Below are 23,638 nucleotides of genomic sequence, written 5' to 3' on the forward strand. Positions count from 1 at the left end.
CAGGCCTACTCATCTGTTCGACTGAGAGCCTTGCACCCTTAATTTCCGCCCCCCCCCCCTGCCACTGATCTCTGCCCAGTATCCTCACCGCCGCAGCTCCGAGTTGTGGGGTTGCCTGAGAATCCCCGGTGGTGGCTTAAGAGCGCTGTGAGGTCTGGCAAGGCGTCGGGACTCCTCGGCGTAGCCCGCAAGCATCGTGCCTGTCCGCTGAGGGGAGAGCTGCAGCCAGGAAGCCCGGGTCGGGACTGGCCTTGAAGCCGACGTACAGGTCATGTGAGCCGAGCCATCGCTGTAGCGCCGCCCCCTTCTAGCAGCCGAGGATCGAGGCCGCGCCCCCGCAAGCCGCGCTGCAACTGGCGGCTGCGGGTGCGCCTGACTAAAGAAGCGCCCCCTTTTACCAGCCGAGGGTCGAGGCCGCGCCCCTGCAAGCCGCGCTGCTACCTGCGGCGGCGGGAGCGCCTGTCCGAGAAAGCGGAGCGGAGAAGAATCGGCAGGAGTGCGCCAACCGAGGAATCGCCTCACGGGGAGGTGGTCAGAGGGTGTACATTATCCTCAACCCCGTTAAGGAAGGCTCCCTCTTGGACGACCGGCGAGCACCGCTGCATGAGGAGGATTCCGGGTGCACGCAGTAAGCTGGGTGTGAGAACAGGGGGAAGGTGCTGGAGAGTATATGTTCTAGGTTAAAGGATGGTCTATTAAATCAAAGTACTGATGTATTGAAGAAATATCGGTTCCAGCTAATTATACAGGCGCTGTGGTAAAGCTTCCTCCCTGTGTGACTGAAATAAATACATTTACAGTTTCAAGTATAGCGCCAGAGATAGCAGCTCGAAGCCTAGCAACTGGATAATTTGTATGTGCTGCTTAACTGTAATGGAAGTGTATTGGTGAGAAAGGAACCTGCAAGTAAATTGTCTTGAGGTGGCTAATCAACTGCCAACCACATTGTTGATCTCAATATGTATCTCAATATGTAAAGGGCTGATTCAAAATGACGGTATAAGGGTTAGAAAGTATAGCAGCTAGGGAGACCTTTTATCAGACAAGCGCCGGATAGACTGTGGTGAACATCTGAAGTCGTGTATTATATAAATATTCGTTGGAGCGCAATCTGAGGGGATTTGAATGGGCACTCCAGCATTAAGGCAGGGTGGAAGCCTCAGGGAGTGATTAAGAATCTGCTGTACTAAAGTGAAACATCGGGGGAATGTTACTGTCAAATCTAATGTAATGAAATGTTTTGCCCTAAAATGTGCTGGATGAAAAGTAACTGACTGGTTATATTGAAGAGGGAGAGATAAAGATTTCTTCTAAACTTCATCATAAAGCGGTGTAGCGTCCTTTTTAAGTGGTGTTGTGTGAGATTGCGAGTTGGGTGTGGTGCAAGCACGTTATGCCTTTCTGGAATAAAAGCCCTTTGGCCTGAGTCAAGCTACCCCAAGGGCGTTAGGTCCAACACACTCAATAAGTAAAATGCATTTTAGCTGCAGGCTTTACAGTGCCTGCTCTTTGCTGAGTGATCTGCTTGCTGCCCTGCTCAAAAGAAGCTCCCTTTTACAGGTAGCTGGTTCTGCTCGCCGTTAAAACCTGTAAAACATTGTGTATTGAATTTGCATATGCATAGCATATAAGGTTTTATCTATGGGTGACCAGATTAAAAGCCGAATGCTCTACATCCCAAGGAACTGAAACAAAAATATTGCAGTGAGCAAGAAATGGCGGGCTTCCTTCCATCTCTGCAGCGGCCTATAATGCAGATGGCAGGTGGGACAGTAGTGGCTCCAGTCCAGCAGTCCCGGGAAACTGCTGCAGCCCAGCTTCCGGTGAAGAGTAGAGATGTGACTTGGTTGGGTAACATGGTTAGTAGTGGTGCTTACGGTGGTGCTTCTCCTGAAATGGGGCTTTACATGCAAGGGCAGTGTGTATTCTTGCATAACAGGACAGTACGTCCATTGGCAGTGTGGATGCTAGCATGACCGTGCTGCTTCACATAACCGAGCAAAGTGATTTCAAACCTGACAGTGGGGTATTTCGTACCTCAAGCAAGAGACAAAAAAATCCCCTAGGACCAAGAACAACTTATTAACATTTAATTGAATCTAAATGCTGTCAATTGTGCAAAAGACCAACAAAGATAACATACACAAAAAATATACAATTTACTATTTACCAGGAAAATGTCCTTAACAATATGTAAATCTAAATAAACAAGAAATGATGTGGAAGATAAAAAAAAAAATAGAAATAACATACTACTTTACAGGTTCAATGACCTCTTATCATTTCGCATTATAAAGAAGGTTACATAACCTCCGATCTCTATTTCACACACAAATTGAGTCGAGAAGTAGGTTCTCATTGTTTGTCAACACGTTTCAGTAGTGTATCGTGCTGTTAAACACCTTCTTCAGGACAAGTAAGCAGACATATTCCACTTATAAATTCACATAAAAGCGGTCACATGTACAAAATAAAATACACCTACAAACAAACATAAAACAAATAACATATCCATGGCACAGACAGCACAGCAGTTGATCACAGAACTTTAAAAAGTCTACCCATATTCATAGTACTAAGCGGGCAACAAAACTGGCATTTTATCAATGGACTCAAATGCTAAGCATCCTGACATTGGGACTAACCTAAAATGCAGGTCCTTCTATTTTCCTCCCAAAATAATAATATTTTGGGTTTACTTTACCCTTTGGCTGAGATTTTACAACTGCAAATAGAGGTTTAGTTGCTCACTTAGTACTGTGGATATATTTGCCTCACGGTAGATTTTTTAAAGTTTTGTGATTCAACTTCTGCAATGTCTGTGCAAATAAGTGCCCTGAGTTTTAGTTTTTTATGTTTGTAGGTGTATTTTATTTTTTCCATCTGTGACCACTTTGATGTGAATTTTTAAGTGGAAGATGTCTATTTGCTTGTCTTGAAGGTGGTTAACAGCAAGATAGACCACCAAAATGCATCAGCAAACATTGAGAATCTACTTCTCTCCTCACTTGGTGTGTTTGCAATAGTAATTTTAACTTATTCAACCTTCATAATGATGAGAAATGAGAAAAGGTAATTGAACCTGTAACATGGTATGGTGTCTATTTTAATCTTCCATGTTTTATTTTCTTGTTCATTTATATGTATGTATAGTTAAGAAGATTTTATGCGTAAATAATACATTTTATATGTATTTAATCGTCATTCATTTGCACAGCTGGCACAACATTTAGATTCTATTAGATATTATTAAGTTGTTCTTGGTTCTAGAGGATGTTTCTGATTCTTACTTGAAATAAAAGCCTGTGCCCTTGGCTCTGAGGGGTATTTCTTTTATGTGTAAACTGTTTCTTACCCCCACAGCCCCAGTGTCGTTTCCATCAGAGCAGTGGTGGTTTACACATTGAGCCAATATTGAGACCTCCATGGTAATACGTGATTTTCATACTGGATATTTCAATTCATTTTCTTGTTTGATGAGATCATTTAAAATCTTGTACAGACATTGCAAGAATAGTACATGTATACAAAGATGGAATATATAAATGACAAAGAATTGACTGCAAGTAAATACTGGACCTGACCTTTTAAAAAACGGAATCTCATTTAATCACAGTTGTCCTTACTCTGCCAACGTTCACACATTTATCTAAAAACCTCACCACCTACTAGTAAATATTTATACTCATTCTGCTACATAACATTATTAAAGCATCCTGTTTAGTAGCAATCTGATAATTAAAAAAAACAGTTTTAAGCAATCCGATACAGCTATCTAAAACATTTTACTGGGAAAATCGTCCAAAGAGGTAATGCATGTCATCTCAAAAGTGTACTGCGCTTATACCATTGTATGGACAAGCAAAAGGTATAATTATATCACCTAATATTTTGTGCTCAGTGGTAGCTAATAAAAGCCATGGGCAATGCAACATCAAGTATAACTGCGTCTAGATGTGGATTCTGTACTGACCCACCCATACTTCCAGCTCCTCAGACAGATTTCTAGGGTCAAGTCTGATCCCTTTCAGGGCCCTAGTTTGGACACACCAGTGTCAGTGCACTTCAAGGCTCCGCGCTTCTGGTGTGGAGAATTGTGAAAAATTGGGTGGCGCCTGCATAGGTATCGCCACGTCACTCCAGCACAGACAACGTTGACGACGGAGCCAATCGGCATCACCTACCGGTGCACCGGGGTACAGCTCGAAAAATCTTCCAGATCCACTCTTATGCCTGGGAAATTCAAAGGTAAGGACTCTGCGGCTAGATATAGTCTCTATCAGATAAGGTGTTGCAGAAGGTAAGTAACTTGTTCAACGAACCCATACTGCTGCGCTTTTGTGATCCTGTATGCCATAGGGGGCCACCGGAATAGTTATTACTCCCAGAAGCGCAGAGACTCGTAACCATCTTGGTGTGGGTGCCTGTACCAAGATAGTCTTGAGCCCGTGCTGACTAGTACCGTGGCAACCCAGTATGCCAGGCGGGGCTGCCGGTACCAAAATTGCAGAAGGATTCAGGTCACCACCCAAAGGAGAGACTGAGGCTTCATGCAGCAGGTTGAACTGCACTTGATTGACCTGAGGGCTGACAAGGAAACTGTAGATAACGTCAAACTCTCACCGGACCCTAGACTTGAGCCAAGAAAGAATTTCGCCTCCAGTGAGTAAAGCCAACTTACCTCATCATGGTGAGCTGGGAGCTGCTCTGACAACTATAAAGGACTCCATTAGCGCCACTCAGGAGAGGGAGCCTGCGCCACCAGGTGCTGCCACGCGGGTTGCAAGGAGCCCAACTTCTCTGCCCTCAGCAGGACTTGTGGGTGCTCGCTCCAAGGGCAGCCGCTTCTCTGCCTAATTCCGTGCTCCAAGTGCAGGTTAGACATGTTCTGGGGCTGTTGGATCCCAGGTGACTCATTGATAGCGGTGCTGCAGCACCAGAGACACTTTTGGCTAAAATCCTCAAGAGTCAAACGAGAACTCGAGTACTCGAGTGTGCATTCCCTGGTTACAGCATCCAGGAATGAGGAATAACCCAAACAGGTTACATGAAGGAGTGTGGGACAGGAATTTGCCTGACCACTAGTAGAGCCCCGACCTCAAGGCGGATTGTGTTATTGCTTCTGAATGTCTTATACCTTTGCATGTATAGAGTTAGAAATAAAATGCTTCTTTTTCTTGTAAAAGCAAGTATTTGACCTGCCATTGATTTATTGTTTGTACAGTTTGCACCTTGATTTATGAGTTGTGCTCACTGACCTGTATCTACATCTCCCCCAGAGGAAGCCTTGACTACTCAACCACAGCTACCACTGAGAGTCAAGTGCAAAATGGGAACTTGGCCCAGTTGCTTGGGATCCCTAGTAGGTCGGACCCCGGGGTCTCAGAAGTGAAAGGCTTCAACCACCATGGTTCCACCCAGTAAGCTCTGCGTGCCCAGTGACTCACTGAAAGGGATTCTGACTGACTCCATACCATCCTGCTTTCCATTGTTGGACAAAAGTAACTGAGCAAATTCACTCACCCCCCTGTATTTGTTTGATTTGGACCTTTGTCCATTCAGGAAATGACAACCAATGGTAAAACCAGTTGACGTTTCATCACTGGGCTGCTTATTAATTAAAAGTTGTTAACTGGTTCGGTGCCATGGACGTAACGTCCATGGCTGGAGCGCAATAGCCCCTGAACTGCCCCCGGGGGTGGTGGCGGGGGGGGGGCAGATAGCCCACTAGGCACCAGGGATTTTTTTTTAATTATAAAAGAGGGGTGGGGGCTGCCCACAATGGGCATACCAATGCCCCCGCCCCAACACTAATGGGACAGTCTGTCCCCAAGAGGCAAATGAGGGTTATCACCCCGATCTGCCCCCGGGGGGGTCAGAAAGCCCACTAGCCACCGGGGTTATTTTTTCTTTGATACTTCGGGGTGGGGGCTGCCATAAATGGACACAATAATGCCCCCACCCCTCCCAAAAATATTTACCACAGTCTTTCTGCCCTCCCGGGGTGGGGGGCAGAAAGCCCACTAGGCACCAGGGATGTTTTTTGGGGTTTTGTTTAGGAAAGAGGGGTGGGGGCTGCCCTAAATGGGCATACCAGTGCCCCCACCCCCAACACAAAAGGGATAGTCTTTCTGCCTCCTCGGAAGGCGGATGGGGTTATTACCTCTGATCTGCCCCCGGGGGGGGGGGGGGGGGGAGAAAGCACACCAGCCCCCAGGGAATCTTTTTTTGCGAAAATGTAGGGGTGGGGGCTGCCCTAAATAGGCATTATATTGCCCCCACCCCTCCCAAAAATTAGCAGTCTTTCTGGGGGGCAGATGGGTGCAATAGCCCCGATGTGTCCCGGGGGGGGGGCGGCAGAAAGCTGACTAAACACCAGAGATATGTTTCTAGGCATGCCAGGGAGCGTCCCCTTAGGCAAGGGTTGCTCCTCTTATTTTTGTGAACACATTTGGGCTGCTCCCGCCTGACCTGGAGCAGATGAGCGATATTTTTAGGTACACCTGCTCCCAAGGGGGACAGAAAACCACTAGACACTAGCGAAAGTCTGTGTGTGAGAAATGGAGTTCGGTTGACGGTCTCTGCTTACTGGCATTTGGCTGGCTGTGTGTGACCTGCATTTTGCTGGCGGTGTGTGGACTTGTGCATAGCTGGCAGTGTGTGTGGACTAGCGTTTGGCAGGCAGTGTGTGTGGGCTGTTGCTTGGCTAGCGGTCTGTGTGGATGTCACATGTCTGGCGGTGTGCGCGGACTGTCACTTGTTTGGCGATGTGCTTGGATGGTGCTTGGCTCGTATGCATGGATGGTGCTTGGCTGGTGGTAGGCATGGATGGTGCTTAGCTGGTGGTATGCATGGATGGCACTTGGCTGGTGGCAGGCATGGATGGCGCTTGGCTGGCAGTGTGGGTTGCGTGGATCCTCCAGCATTTTATTACCCAGAATCCCCTGCAAATCTAAATGGTCACACATTTTGGTGTGGAAAATTTGTCGAATGACTGCGCCGGCATAAATTTCCCACCACCCAGCGTTTCCCTCGAGCTCCTGTAATAAATGATTCCTCACTTGTGTGGGTGCCCAAAGAGAGAACCTAAAAACGTATAAAATGAAAAACTGAGGGGGAACCAAAGTGGGCCCAGAAGGGCAGTTATTTTTTCCATATGTTTTTAGGCTGACACTCCTTTGGGCACCCCCACAAGTGAGGTATCATTTTGCAGGGCGCTCAGCCCTGGCTGCAAAACGCAGGTGCGTTTTTGGTCCCGGCCATCTAGAGAAACCTACCAAACCCAGACATTTCTGAAAACTAGAGTCCCGGGAGAGTCCAAGGATTTGTGGCTTGCGTCGCTCCCCCAACGTTTTCTTACAGAGAATCCCCTGTAAACCTCAAATTTTTCTAAAAAGATCCCACTTCTCTCATTTCTGGGGGGAATTGCTGTGCCGGCACAAATTTCCTACCACCCAGTGTTCCCCTTGGTCTCCTGAGTAAAATGATACTTCACTTGTGTGGCTGTCCAATGTAGAATCAGCTAAAAACTGTGTTACACTCTTAATCCCTGTGTTTTTGGTCCTTCCCAGTCACAGGCCCTTGGCCCATCCACTCAAGTGATGTATCATTTTACTCGGGAGAACAAGGGGAACGCTGGGTGGTAGGAAATTTGTGCCGGCAATATGTGTTTCATTTCACAAAGCCATCACCCTTAAGCAGTGGAAGGTGGATGCCATGCTCTTTAGTGTCAATATGGCACATTCATATTGTGGACCATTCACATTTTGGTTGAAGAAAAAAATACAACTTGCTTCAGCATATTTGCATATAAAGGAGTACTTTGTAGTCCTTAGAGTCCATTGTTCTCCATACAGCGGGAACTGATACACCTTTGTTTCATAAGCTTTCAAAGGTGACTGGCGATTACCCATTAACAACCCTCCGCTTTTTTCTATAGTTTTAATAGATGTTTTGTCCAAGTATCATTCTCTGAGAGTCATACATAAATAAACAGATTTTGTTACTTTCTCCAATTTGGAAGACTCCTATCTCAATAAGAAGCCAGATTTTTTTTTTATCCCAAAATCAATTACCTTATTTATTTTTGTGGGCATATTCTCGGCTACGTTATTATCAGTAACATAATGATACAATGCCTCAAATTGCCTCTGGTTAGACCCCTTTATGTTCTATCTAAAAGTACTGAATCATCCACCCGAGTTAAAAGATGGATAGTTTAGGCCCTGATTTAAAAAAAAAAAATGCAACAAAATATTTTAGATGCCTAATCATATCAGCAAAAATCAGATTAAACAAGTTGGAATGAACAACCCTACAGTTTTCAACTCTCTCTCATTTGGGCTTGAAGGCATTGTACCTTGAACACACGCATTGCGATCACATTACCAATCTTAGCAGATTTTTATTCATCCCTGACCAGCTGACCTTTTCAGTTCTCTGGCATCTTTGAGTGGCGCCCCCACCAGGCTGGCAAATTTAGCATACTGTTAGCAACAGGTAGAATTTTGATGGATTTATAACTAGCACAAGTTGTATCAAATATTATAACTCCGCTTTACTTGATGTAGTCAAATCAACCTTTCAGCACTTTTTGACTATTAACTTTCTGAAATAAAAACGCACATCTTGTCAAACACTGTAGATTGGAGACACTAGCCTGATAGCAGTGCATGTAATCCAATGGATAGCTGTAATATCATGAAGTGTTGTGGGACTGCTAATTGGCACAGGAAGAGTGTTACACATTATGTCCTCACAGAATTTCATCACAGGGACTTAGATCTGTTTAGAGGAACACACCCTTTATGACACAGACCATGTATCTCCTACTCTACAAATACCTGCTTGCTGTGCATCTAAGTTGTTTGAACTTGGCATATCATTAGGGTCCTACATTCCGCTTTTGGTGAAATATTGCCCGTGAATACTCATGAAGACACTTCATATTGGAAAATTTCCTAAGTTCCCCTTCAGTATGCTCTGTAAACAGACCTAACCCAATAGCCTACTGTTAGACCTGTCAGTCCTTTGGGTGGTCCCTCCTCATCATTATTTATTTTGTCCCACTTTTGCCTCAAACCCTGTTTGAATTTTTCCTTTTTGGGAACCACCAGACTTTTTAGTGTTGCTGCAGATTCAGGGAGCCATTTTACCTACCCCTGAAATTTCTGTCTGAGGGCCTGAAGCACAAAATGGTGGCCACCTGTGACATCACCAGCATCCACTGGAACCTACCAGCACCTTCCAGAACATTCCAGAACCCTGTGACAGTTGGAGGCGGTTTGGAATGTTGGGGAGTTAAGAGAGAGTTGGCAGTTGGAGTTGGCAGTTGGCACCTGACTGGTGAAGAGAGAGCAGCACAACAGTGAAGGAGGAAGGAGTGAAGCAGCAGGGGTGGAAACTTGTGCCTGGAGTGGGGTCCATAAACCCACCCTTGATACTAGTCCCTACTGATGGATCCCAGCCTGTAGCCCTGTGTGGGAAGAAGCCAGAAAAACTCAACCTAAGGACCTGGACAGCAGGAACAGGCCTTAGAAGCAGAAAGCAGCAAGATCCTGACCTGGAAACTGGTTTCCCTGGAGTCCGGCGTCGAGTAGCCTAAGACCTGGAGCCCGAGGTGGAGAAGCGGCGCTGACTGAAGAAGCAGACGTCGTACCCGGAGCCGCCTGAGGTCGTGAGAGGGCGCCGACGGAGGTCGTGAGGAATACCAAAGGTCGAGGAGGAAGTTAACCGAGGTCGAGTGAGCGGCGTCATCGGAGGAGTGAAGTCCGCCCTCCGGAGTCGTCGGAGACCGAGGTGAAGTGTACCGGAGGTCGGGAGTGAGTATCGCACTCCGGAGTCGCCCGGAGCCTGAGAGGAGGAGCACCGGAGGTCGGGGGTGAGGATCGCACCCCGGAGTCGCCGGAAGTCGACATCGAGGCCAGGCCGGCCGATGTCATCGAAGCCGAGAGCGCCATCGGACCGGAGCCGCCCGAAGTCGACATCGAGTAGAGACTGCCCGACGCCGTCGAATCGGAGGTCGAGATCGAACCGAGGCCGCCGACATCGGACCGGAACCGCCTACCGGCGTCGTCTAGAACTGACATTGTGCCGAGGCCGTCGAGACCGAACCGGAACCGCCTCACGGCATCGACACGACTCCAGCGGCGTCGGAACCTCAGAAAAAGGGCAGTAAGTGGAGTAGAGGGCGCCTAAGGCCCTGTGGAGACCTGAGAGACTGCTCTAAGGGGCTAGGGAGGTGCTGGAACCAACCTGACTGTGCCAGGGGTGAATTGGGACTAACCTAGAGAGGTTGTGTGGAGAGAGAAAGCCAGGGCACTGGTATTCCCCCCTTGATCTACCTCAGTTAGGCCTCAGCCTTGTCCCAGCCAGGGAGTAGAACCCCTCAAGCCTTCCACAACCCTACAAGCTGTGCCTGGGCCAAATCAGCCCTTAGGAATTGAAAAGTGATCTGATTACATGAGTGTTGCTGTATACTCTTAATTATTTATTGGGGGGCCCTGTATTTATTGTGGTTAACCTATTTATTGCTTCACTATATTTATTGGTCCACAGGACTTGTTGGTGTACAATATTTATTGGTGACAGTATTTATTGCCTCAGAATATTTAATTGCCTGTATTACCTGCACTGTTATTTATGTCCTTTATATTTATGATCACCCCTATTTATTGAATCTCCAGACAGTATTTATTTCACCTGCACTATTTAAAATTTGTATATTGTGATTGACTTATTTATTTTCCCAATCAGCAACTAAGAGAAAAAGAAGATAAACAGATATTTTCATAATTTTTACGGTGTAGAGTCGTTTTTGGAACGGATGCACGCATGGTTATTGTTTGGGTATGTTGTATGCTTAGCACGGAGCCTGATTCCTGACCACTCGAGCCAAGCTACCACAGTGTGCTCGGGGAGTCCACCACCACCCTTCTAGTGTGGGAGTGGGTTTTCCAACATAAATTGGTGTTCAGTGGTGGGATAGAGCTGTGCCTACGTATACTCAACAATAACTGTGGGTAGTCCATAGGCCTACACCGGGAGTTTTCTCAAAGCGGCCTTCCTAATTGTGGGTTTTTGTTTTTTCCAAATTTACTCTGGTGGTGGGAGGAGGTATTATTAAAGGTACCCCCCTGCATAGTTACTGCACAAAACCTGTCCTCTAACCTGAGTGGGCGAGATGGAGTTTGTACTAGAAAATCTAGAAACGTACACTGTGGCCCAACTCAGGGAGTTTTGCCAGCGGGAGGGGGTATACTGTCCCCCAGGAGCAAAGAAGGGTGCACTCCAAACCAGCTTAAGGGCTTGGGGGGAGGCACGCCGAGAAAGCAAGGCTGAGGAGGAAGACAGGGATGGAGAGCCTGACCCCGAGGGGGCTGAGATGTACCAACCTGAGGTGGGGAACCTGTCCGCAGGGCCCAGAACCATTTCTAGGAAGGGCAGCAGTGCCTCTAGCGGTGGCTTGTCTGAAGTGGAGCTAACGGACCGGAGGGAGAAAAGACAGCTCACATGGGACTTAGCAAGGCTGGAAAAGGAGAAGGAGGAGCAGAGGATGGCCCATGAATTGCGACTGAAAGAAATAGATCTTCAGATCTTGAGAATCGGGGCACAACCTGTTCCTAATGGTGGCAGCCAAATCCAAGAGGTCACCAGGGAACCCAAACCTTACCTGCCAAAGGACATAGTGGCTAGCTATGGGGTGGGCGACGATATCGCCAAGTGGCTAGCGGCCTATGAGGTCTCATTGAGGGCCCATGGGGTTCCAGAGAAGTACTGGGGAGGGGGATTGTATAAGTACATGCCTCCAGCTGGTAGGGATGCTTTATTGGCCCTCGAAGAGGATGAGCAAACCCACTACCCCACCATGAAACTGGCGCTCATCAGAAAGTTTGGACTAACACCTGAAAAGTACAGACAGAAGTTCAGGGGTAGTCACAAACTGGGCACGCAGAATTGGGTGGACTTCCTGGACTATGCGAAGAAGGCAATGGAAGGTTGGATTCAGGGCAGTGAAGTGAGGAACTACGAGGAGTTGTTTGACCTAGTACTGAAGGAACACCTGCTCGAGAAATGTTTCCCTGAACTGCGGCAACACCTGGTGGATAGCAAGCTGACCAGTCCCCGGAAGCTTGCTGAGGAGGCGGACATTTGGGCTAGTACCCGGGTGTCCACAAGGGGGACTGGAGGGGATACTCAAAAGGCCGGACAGGGCGCCCCCCAGAAGAAAGAGGGAGGGGAAAAGAAAAAGGAGTTCTCCAAAGGCCCCCAAAGTAACTTCCAAGGGAAGGGAACAGGATTCACCTCTAAGGCTAACCCACCCAGAAACCCTAATCCTGGCCAGAGTCAGCAGCCAAGGGTTGTCCATTGCTACGAGTGCGGTGGCGTTGGACACTATAAAGGAGATCCGAAGTGCCAGAAACGACCACCCCCTCCCACTGGAGGAAAGACCCCCGGAGTAGCTAGTGCAGTGCTCGGGGAGGAGATGCCCTTAACTAAGGGAAGGGAGTGGGCGGGTGTCACTTTAGTGTCCCTGGGAGAACGGGAGATGGTTCCTAAGATCCAGGTGCCCGCGAATACCGCAAAGTATGGGCAGTGGGTCACCATCAACGGCCAAAGAGGGGAGGCTCTGAGAGACACAGGAGCCAGTATGACTATGGTGCGTAGTCAACTGGTGTCTCCAGAGCAGGTAATTCCCGATGTACTCCACCCAGCCGCGATGGCTGACGGCAGAACTGGTCACTATCCCGTGGCCGAGGTTCCCTTTGAATGGGGGGGGGTTGCAGGTTCACTTCGAGTTGCCGTAAGCCCTGCCGTGCCAGTCGATTGTCTGCTGGGGAATGATATGGAGCACAACGCTTGGAAGGAGGTGGAATACCGGACTCACACCGAGATGCTGGGTACACCTGATTGGGCCTGTGTTAGCACAAGGTCCGCGACTACCCGAAGAGGGAGTTCATTTCGGCTGGAGCCTGGAACAAAGGCCCAGCCAGCTGCCAGTCAAGGGAAGAACCGAGGACAGGAGGAGCCTGCCTCGGCGTCTCCACCCCGTAGGACGGATAGGCCACCGGAGGTGGTGGACCAGGAGTCTGCGGAGGGGGACGTTACCAACCTGGAGGACCTACCCATCCCGGCCGAGTGGCACGTGGAGGGAGGCCCGTCCAGGGAGGAATTCTGCCAGGGCCAGAGGGAGTGCCCTACCCTTGAGGGGCTGAGGCGACAGGCCGAAGCCCAGGCAGCAGGGAACGTTGAAGGGAACTACAGTGTTTACTGGGAGGATGGCCTCCTCTACAGTGAACCCAAGGCACCCCTACACGGATCGTCACGAGCCTTGGTAGTTCCTCAACGTTATCGAGCCTTCCTTCTGGAGTTGGCTCACGAGATACCATTGGCAGGACACTTGGGGCAAGACAAGACCTTCGCCCGTCTTGTCCCACACTTTTATTGGCCTCAGATGAAAGTGTCGTCCGATACCTACTGCCGGACATGTGTGTCTTGCCAAGCCAGTGGGAAAACAGGGGTGAAGCTGAAAGCTCCCCTGGAACCACTTCCTGTCGTTAGCACCCCCTTTGAAAGGGTGGGCATCGACATTGTGGGTCCATTAGATCCGCCAACTACAGCTGGTCACCGGTTTATCCTGGTTCTGGTGGATCATGCCACACGGTACCCAGAGGCAATACCTCTGAGGACCATAACAGCACCTGTTGTGGCAAGGGCCCTGATGGGAATCTTTACCCGAGTGGGTTTTCCCAAGGAAGTTGTGTCCGACAGGGGGACCAACTTCATGTCAGCGTATATGCGGGCGATGTGGAAGGAGTGTGGAGTGACATACCGGTTCACCACTCCTTACCACCCCCAGACCAATGGTCTGGTGGAGAGGTTTAACAAAACCTTAAAGGGCATGATCAGAAGTCTGCCTGAAAGCCTGCGGAGGAAATGGGACGTCCTCCTACCCTGTTTACTTTTTTCCTACAGGGAAGTGCCACAGAAGGGAGTGGGCTTCAGCCCCTTCGAGCTTCTGTATGGGCACCCTGTACGTGGACCTCTCAACCTGGTGAGAGACGGATGGGAAAGAACTCCCAGAAAGCTTCCCCAGGATGTGGTGAGCTACATGCTGGCCTTCCGGAGCCAAATGCCTACGTTGTGGAAGCAAGCTTCTGACAACTTGGAAGCCAGCCAAGCAGTAATGAAGGCGTGGTATGACCACAATGCTCACCCGGTGGAGTTGGAGCCTGGCCAGAAGGTGTGGGTGATCGAACCCGGAGAGCTTAGCGCCCTCCAGGATCGCTGGTCAGGACCCTTTGAGGTGTTGGAGAAGAAGGGTAAGGCTACCTACTTGGTGGACCTGAAGACCCCTCGTCAGCCCCTGCGGGTGCTGCATGCCAACCGCCTCAAACCCCACCACGAGAGGCCCGAAGTCATCTTGATGATGGAGACTGACGGAGGAGAGGACGTGGAAAGCGAGCCTCTCCCTGATCTGTTTGCGTCTCAAGAAAAGGATGGGTCGGTGGAGGGAGTGATTCTCTCCCCATCTCTAACTCCTGAACAGCAGGGGGACTGTCGCCAGGTCCTGGGGCAGTACTCTTCGTTGTTCTCCCTTGTCCCGGGTAGGACTCACCTGTGCGTCCATGACGTGGACACAGGAGACAGCCCACCTGTGAAGTCCAAGATCTACCGGATGTCAGACAAGGTGAAGGCCAGCATTCATAGTGAAGTCACTAAGATGCTGGAGCTAGGAGTGATTGAACCTTCTAGCAGCCCCTGGTCTAGTCCGGTGGTGTTAGTACCGAAAGCTGCACCACCGGGTGCCCAACCAGAACTGAGGTTCTGTGTGGACTACCGGGGACTGAATTCAGTGACAAAAACTGATGCTCATCCGATCCCTAGGGCGGATGAATTGATTGACCGGCTGGGAGCTGCCCAATATCTAAGTACCTTTGACCTTACTTCAGGGTACTGGCAGATCTCGTTGACTGATGGAGCAAGGGAAAGGTCAGCCTTCTCCACGCCCAATGGCCACTACCAGTTCTGTGTGATGCCCTTTGGGCTCAAGAACGCACCTGCCACGTTTCAGCGCCTGGTAAACCAGATCCTCACCGGAATGGAGAGTTTCTCTGCTGCTTATCTGGATGACATAGCCGTCTTCAGTAACAGCTGGGAGGATCACTTGCGTCACCTGCAAGCTGTTCTCCAGGCCCTGAGACAAGCTGGATTGACGATCAAGGCCAGCAAGTGCCAGATCGGGCAGGGGTCGGTAGTGTACCTTGGACACTTGGTGGGTAGGGGAGCGGTGCAACCCCTCCAGGCGAAGATCGAGGCCATCATGGCCTGGGAACCCCCCAAGACACAGACTGAGGTCCGAGCATTTTTGGGCCTCACGGGATATTACCGCCGCTTCGTGAAGGGGTACGGTACCATCGTAGCCCCCCTCACGGAGCTCACGTCCAAGAAACAACCTCGACGGGTAGTCTGGACGGAGGCCTGTCAGCAGGCCTTTGTGAGATTGAAGAAAGCCATGTGCGAGGCCCCGGTCTTAAGGGCCCCAGACTTTTCCAAGAAGTTCATTGTCCAGACAGATGCATCAGAACATGGCATTGGGGCAGTGTTATCGCAACTCAACGAAGAGGGTCTGGATCAACCCGTGGTCTTCCTATCCCGGAGACTACTTCCCAGGGAACAGAAGTGGAGTGCAATAGAGCGTGAAGCCTTTGCAGTGGTATGGGCTCTGAAGAAGTTGCGGCCATACCTGTTTGGCTCGCACTTCCTAGTTCAGACCGACCACAGACCCCTTCGTTGGCTGATGCAAATGAAGGGGGAGAATCCCAAGTTGTTGAGGTGGTCTATTTCCCTACAGGGGATGGACTTTCAGGTGGAACATCGGCCTGGAGTGGACCACGCCAATGCAGACGGTCTCTCAAGGTATTTCCGCCTTAGTGATGAGAACTCCCAAGGGGTTGGGTAGCTCTCCCCACTTTCAGCTGGGGGGGACGCGTGTTAGACCTGTCAGCCCTTTGGGTGGTCCCTCCTCATCATTATTTATTTTGTCCCACTTTTGCCTCAAACCCTGTTTGAATTTTTCCTTTTTGGGAACCACCAGACTTTTTAGTGTTGCTGCAGATTCAGGGAGCCATTTTACCTACCCCTGAAACTTCTGTCTGAGGGCCTGAAGCACAAAATGGTGGCCACCTGTGACATCACCAGCATCCACTGGAACCTACCAGCACCTTCCAGAACATTCCAGAACCCTGTGACAGTTGGAGGCGGTTTGGAATGTTGGGGAGTTAAGAGAGAGTTGGCAGTTGGAGTTGGCAGTTGGCACCTGACTGGTGAAGAGAGAGCAGCACAACAGTGAAGGAGGAAGGAGTGAAGCAGCAGGGGTGGAAACTTGTGCCTGGAGTGGGGTCCATAAACCCACCCTTGATACTAGTCCCTACTGATGGATCCCAGCCTGTAGCCCTGTGTGGGAAGAAGCCAGAAAAACTCAACCTAAGGACCTGGACAGCAGGAACAGGCCTTAGAAGCAGAAAGCAGCAAGATCCTGACCTGGAAACTGGTTTCCCTGGAGTCCGGCGTCGAGTAGCCTAAGACCTGGAGCCCGAGGTGGAGAAGCGGCGCTGACTGAAGAAGCAGACGTCGTACCCGGAGCCGCCTGAGGTCGTGAGAGGGCGCCGACGGAGGTCGTGAGGAATACCAAAGGTCGAGGAGGAAGTTAACCGAGGTCGAGTGAGCGGCGTCATCGGAGGAGTGAAGTCCGCCCTCCGGAGTCGTCGGAGACCGAGGTGAAGTGTACCGGAGGTCGGGAGTGAGGATCGCACTCCGGAGTCGCCCGGAGCCTGAGAGGAGGAGCACCGGAGGTCGGGGGTGAGGATCGCACCCCGGAGTCGCCGGAAGTCGACATCGAGGCCAGGCCGGCCGATGTCATCGAAGCCGAGAGCGCCATCGGACCGGAGCCGCCCGAAGTCGACATCGAGTAGAGACTGCCCGACGCCGTCGAATCGGAGGTCGAGATCGAACCGAGGCCGCCGACATCGGACCGGAACCGCCTACCGGCGTCGTCTAGAACTGACATTGTGCCGAGGCCGTCGAGACCGAACCGGAACCGCCTCACGGCATCGACACGACTCCAGCGGCGTCGGAACCTCAGAAAAAGGGCAGTAAGTGGAGTAGAGGGCGCCTAAGGCCCTGTGGAGACCTGAGAGACTGCTCTAAGGGGCTAGGGAGGTGCTGGAACCAACCTGACTGTGCCAGGGGTGAATTGGGACTAACCTAGAGAGGTTGTGTGGAGAGAGAAAGCCAGGGCACTGGTATTCCCCCCTTGATCTACCTCAGTTAGGCCTCAGCCTTGTCCCAGCCAGGGAGTAGAACCCCTCAAGCCTTCCACAACCCTACAAGCTGTGCCTGGGCCAAATCAGCCCTTAGGAATTGAAAAGTGATCTGATTACATGAGTGTTGCTGTATACTCTTAATTATTTATTGGGGGGCCCTGTATTTATTGTGGTTAACCTATTTATTGCTTCACTATATTTATTGGTCCACAGGACTTGTTGGTGTACAATATTTATTGGTGACAGTATTTATTGCCTCAGAATATTTAATTGCCTGTATTACCTGCACTGTTATTTATGTCCTTTATATTTATGATCACCCCTATTTATTGAATCTCCAGACAGTATTTATTTCACCTGCACTATTTAAAATTTGTATATTGTGATTGACTTATTTATTTTCCCAATCAGCAACTAAGAGAAAAAGAAGATAAACAGATATTTTCATAATTTTTACGGTGTAGAGTCGTTTTTGGAACGGATGCACGCATGGTTATTGTTTGGGTATGTTGTATGCTTAGCACGGAGCCTGATTCCTGACCACTCGAGCCAAGCTACCACAGTGTGTTCGGGGAGTCCACCACCACCCTTCTAGTGTGGGAGTGGGTTTTCCAACACCTACATAAAGGGGGTGATAGGAGGTCAGGGGAACCTAAATATAGCCAAAGAGTTTGCAGCGTATTTCGGCCGATGCATCGCACGATCGGACTGCTTTAATGGAATTTGTAAATGATCTCCCAATCATGGCTTTGGCGGATGGATAAAGATCTGTTGGAGGGCGATAGAGCCGAAGGGAAATTAATTGAGGCCCTGCATCAGCTCAATGGAAGAGAAGAGCCTAAGGCCTAACTGGTTCCGGGTGGAATATTAAGTTGTCTAACTTCCTGTCCTGAGCAGTTACCAAGTTTCATTTTCTTCAAACTTATGGATGGACATCTTGGCAGACTCCATCAAATCTCTGGAGATCACTCTGGACTCAAGTCTGAACATGAGCTTGCATAGAACTGCTACAGCAAAGGGTGCCTTCTACAACCTAAAACTACTTCTCAAAATTAAGCCCTTCCTCCTACCAAATGAACTAAAAATCGCTTCTCAAGCTCTGGTTCTGTCCAGGCTGAACTACGGGAATGCCACCCTCACAGGCACCCCAAAATATTACTTAGCCCCTCTGAGAGCCAGTCTAAATGCAGCAACAAGGATGGTCACCAGAGCAAAGAGATATGAACACATCTCCCCCTCACTGCAAAGTCTAAAATGGCTATCAATCAAAGTATGTTGTTACTTCAAAACTGTCTGTCTCATCCACAAAGTTCTGCATACTGGTAAACCAGCCTCCCTCACGACCAAACTCACAAAGGCAGGCCAAACATGAAACCTAAAAAGCTCCAGCACATTTTCTTCTCACCCCCATAAAATATAAACAAAAAACCTCTCTTGTTCTTTCCCAAGCAATGCCCCCAATATCTGAAATTATACTGTATCACTATGGGCTGATAATGCCTCTGACAATATTGTAAAGTATAGCTAATGAGTGATATTGCCTGACAATGTTGTGTTTGCTTTGTTCGCCCTTAGTTGGCAGGGTATGCCCAGACTTGGGTCCCTTGCTCACTTTGCCACTGGATTCAAGCTAGCCTGGCTGATGAAGGGTGTTACCCAGAAACCGGTTCCAGGATGCCTGTTTCCGGTTCAGGGGAAACCTGGCTTGGCAGTTCGGGCTGGACTGTTCCCATGAGGCACAGGGTCAAGACTGATTTGTTTATAGCTGGGTCTGAACTGAGGTGGCGAAGTGAGCTAAAGAATGATGATGAATCCAACCCAGATCTGTGACTGGGGGTGAGTGTCTCAAAAGTTTCAGCGCTCCGTCCATCTTCTCCTTGTGTTTGCAATGTTGTAAAGCGCTCTGTGTCGAGCCAGAGCTATAGGAAACTCTCTAAATAAATGAATACAATAAACTTCTCTGGCTACCCAAATAAGAAAATGGTTTGAACAATCTTGGGATTTCATGTCCAGATGCATCCATCTCAATTAATCAGCTTTTTTCCCCTCAATGTGTTTAAGTATTTGTGGGAACGTTAACTGGAGTCCCAGGGCAGACAGCGGTTACTGGGCTCAGAATGTAACAATCAGAGCCTTTTAACACTGGTCTTCTGAGGCTTTATCCTAATATTCAGTCCACAACTGAACACAAAGTACACACCCTTTTAGCACCTGTCCCTCAAGGGAGGTGGTGTAGAATTAGAAGCTCAGCTTTTATTGAAACCGCCATTAAAACTTAATAATTGAGGTTCCCCGGAGTGCTTTTATTTGGAATATAAAACATACTTTACTAAAGCACACAATACAGTACTTTACATAATCATCAGTGAGCATGGCAGTTTGCACACAGTTACCAGATGACCATTACTGTGTTTTGGATATGACCTTGGCTGCTCCACTAGGACAGGTATAGAATGGTTGCACAATGCCCAGAAGATGTTGCTGCAGTCCATATCTGGTGGGCACATCCAGGCTAAATGAATCTTGGCAGTGCCACCGATGATCATAAAGAAGTAGCTCCCGGGTTGCGCAGTTCTAGGTCTGGTGAATCTTCACAGTGAGACTCTCCTTATGCCCAGATATGGGCTCACCATACAATAAAAGCAAAGGGCTCACTGTGGCTTTTAGCAGTAAAGAACTGTAGGTCAAGGTCGATGCCCCCACTAATTGTGGGGAGGGATCCCCGCCTGGTGTAACTTCCTCCCGGTGCTCCAATTTTTGAATTAATGAATAGAGACAGGCGACTGTAATCAGTTTTTCAGTGCCGTGCGGTCACAGGCACTTTATCTTCTTTTGGTGGGATCCCACAAGCTACGTTTGCGGTTTCCTTGGAAATTCCATAATCATGGGTGCTTTGGTTTCACAGGACACTGTGATGATTCTCTGGTCTCAGGAATGTACTCACTAGTCTAGTGATGATGTGCTTTCTCCTTTGTTCCAGCGAGCAGCTTCACTTTATCCTGCCTAACCTCCTGGCAGTGCCCTTCTTCTAGAACGTGTCCTTCTTGTGTAAGGGCACTTCCAGTGCCTCTGAAAACCATTTGGGTCAGCTCCTTCCTTCAAGACAGGCCAAAACAGCTCTTCCTGGCAGGTAGCCCTGGTTTCTGGTATGGATCCTGCCAAGGAGAGTTGGCAGTCAATACCCCACCGCTGGATCACAAAAGAGTTTCTCAGTCACCACTGGTGTGGGCCCCAGATGTTTGGTGAAGAAATCTTGCCATGCTTCCTCATAGTTTCTGCCCCATGTGTAAATTAATTTTGCAGACAGTTTCTTTATTCTACAAGTCCACCTTGGGACTAGTTTAATGCAGTTCCTGACTTTTTCTTGTTCCTTCCAGACTGGCCCAGCCACAGTCTTAGTGTTCGTCTTAGAGCTTCAGCTGTATGGTACACAAAATAAATTCCCAAATGAGGGAGGGAGTTTTCCAAGCAACTATGATTTAACCTGTTGTGTTGGGGGATTTGGGGGTGGGAGTGTAGAGGTTGGCCTTACCAAGGCCTACCGGTGCAAGGGTTCACCCTTCTTTGCGCACTAGTCCTTGGACCAATAAATGGAGATTGGCACAGAAGCTGTAATATCAAAACAATAGTTTATTAAAACCTCATGAGTGGAAATACATCTATACAGAACCCTCAGGCAATGCATGAGGTAGTACCAGGAGTGCAGAAACCATGGGCCTTTTATACCCACTTTGTAGCTGAGTACGCATGAGAACTCAAAAGGAAGCGGTACAAGTATACACAAGAATAGCTATTCACATATATGGAGTAACAGAAAATACTTAGTCAACAAAGTGGGAGGGGTGATGAAGTTGCTGACATCAGTTGAAACAGCATGACAGTTAAATACTAGGACAGGTGCATTCAGCTACAGGTCTTTCTGAGCATGTGCAAGGCTCTGACTCAGTGCTGAAGGAGTTAACTGTAACAGATGACACAAGCAGAATACAAGGGCAGGCAATAGTGAAGAGGGAGCAAGCACATGGCTAACTAAAATGGCTGCCACAAACAAAATGGCTTCAGCTCATGCTAACAGTGATCTCTGCCAACTTCCACAGATGACCCTTTTAGCATTAGCTGAAGACATCTATGATTTAGAAGGAACAATAAAAACATCTTGTATGTCGATTTGCATCATGTCATTAACTTCTTGGTGTAGTACATATTGGGCATTCACTTTCCCAACGCTATGTTTGGTAGGTATACAAGCAGAGACACAAAGGGAACAAAGCATTGGACCACGTTGTAGGCACAGGCAGCATGTCAGCAGAATTGCAAATAATATACATAATATTGTCAACAATTTCCAGCCCCAGGTAACAAATAATGTCCACAGCCAACCGGTTAAAGTCCATGTTCCAGTATCGGGGTGAATCTCAGCAGCGATTTTATGCAGTTTAGAGATTGCATCAAAAACTGAAGGGACGTGATCAGGGATATTAACACAACAACTGCTCCCGATGATGCGACATGCACCACCTCGATCAGCCAGTACAATGTCAAGGACCATTCAGTTTTGGAGCGCCACAATCCTCGCAATTTGCAGTTCTCCTGTGATGTTTCCAAGTGCCATAGCTGTTTGGTTAGTTACAGCCTCTACAACACGTGTCCAGCGTCTGATTTTCCTGCTGTTCAAGGCAGCACCAACAAAGAAGAACAGTCCCAAATTAAAATCAACATATTGCTGCAATGCAGTGTCAGTCTGATCCACCTCATCATGATTTGTTGTCCTCTTAAATCTGTTCTTGGAAATGTCATTAAACAGTTTATAGTCCTTGTGATATGATGCAGGTGCCAAAAACACAGGTGGTAACAGAAAGGACACAAAACAAGTACCGGATCAGCCAATGGGTAAATTATAATATCCCTTATTTCCACATATAAAATAGGTATTATGCGATGACGTAAAACTGCTGTTATTTACTCCAGTAATATTTAAAATCAGAGTACAATTGCTTTTTCCCACGGGAATTTTGCCAACACTGTTCACACACACAAGTCTGCTTGAGCCCTAGTAACAGCTATAACAAAAGGTCCATTACCCTTGGCAGTTCAAGTATTTGGGAAAACATAGTGTGTAGAGGAATTTCCTCGGCGATACTCCTCCATCTCCCGTGCAGTTCCTTTAGCCTGCGGATCTCCTTCCTCATCAGGATAGCACACTTTATCTGGTAGTTTAATCTTCCTACACCAAAATCAGTGATATTAGCAACATGAGTGGCCCACAACAGAGCAAACCAGGCTCTACAGGAGCCATTGTGAGAGAATGGCAGAGGAATGAAAGGTGTTCCTCCCTTTTTCTGATGAGCTGGCATCATTCCACACACCCAACAGTCGGTAATATTCATAGCATTATATGTGTGGTGCAATATCTGGATGAACGTGTTGTTAAAATAAGTCTTCTATGCTTCTGCTCATGATAAGGGATGGTGAAGTAGTGGTGCTCAATAGGTGCTGGAGTAGTGGCAGTCAGTGTTCGTCGAGCAGGAGCCACTTCCTCTACAACCCAAGTTATTACTGCCATAATGATCACAGTGACAGTATATCCAGCAATGCACATAGTCTTCTTGTTGCATATTCTTGCAGCAGTGGATGTCTTTTCCATAGGCATGTTTATCTTGACGTTGAAATAACAAAGCGGATGGAGCTCTAAAGTCCTGGGCAGCCGTTGGTTTCTTCACTGAGTTTGAGACAGGTGTCACTAATAGATCCCCCCCTTTGCAGCTCAGTCTTTCACTAACCCAGGACGGTTGCTCAACCAGTCTTTTTCAGCAATGCAGTTTCTCTCCGGGGCCACAGCTGATATAGAGATGCACCAGGGATCGTGTGGTCTGGGAAGGCTTCCTCAGGTTCTTCAGGTGATATGGCTTGGCCTCTCTGTGTCCAGGATATCTTGATGGTCGGTAAGTGCAGCAGGTTCCACCAGGGCAGACGGCACCTTCTTACAGTGGGTGGAGTGAATCCAATTCTTCCGATTGGTCACTCGGACTGCAGTTCTGGTTGCCAAGAGCACCTGCTCAGGACCTCGCCACCTCGGTTCCAGGCTATTCGACCTCTGGAAGACTTTGATCATCACCTGGTCACCGGGCCGCAGATCATGGCCATCACCTTGCGAACTGTCAGGAAGAGCTTCTCGAACCTGTTGATGAATAGAAAGCAAACTGTCAGTCAACTGTGACAGATAGTCACTCATCAGCACACAAGGTACATCATGTATTACGCGTGGCTTAGATATTCAGATATTCATTGGCCTTCCAAAAACCACCTCATAAGGT

Source organism: Triturus cristatus, chromosome 4_2 (assembly GCF_964204655.1).
Source record: "Triturus cristatus chromosome 4_2, aTriCri1.1, whole genome shotgun sequence".
NCBI classification, from domain to species: Eukaryota; Metazoa; Chordata; class Amphibia; order Caudata; family Salamandridae; genus Triturus; species Triturus cristatus.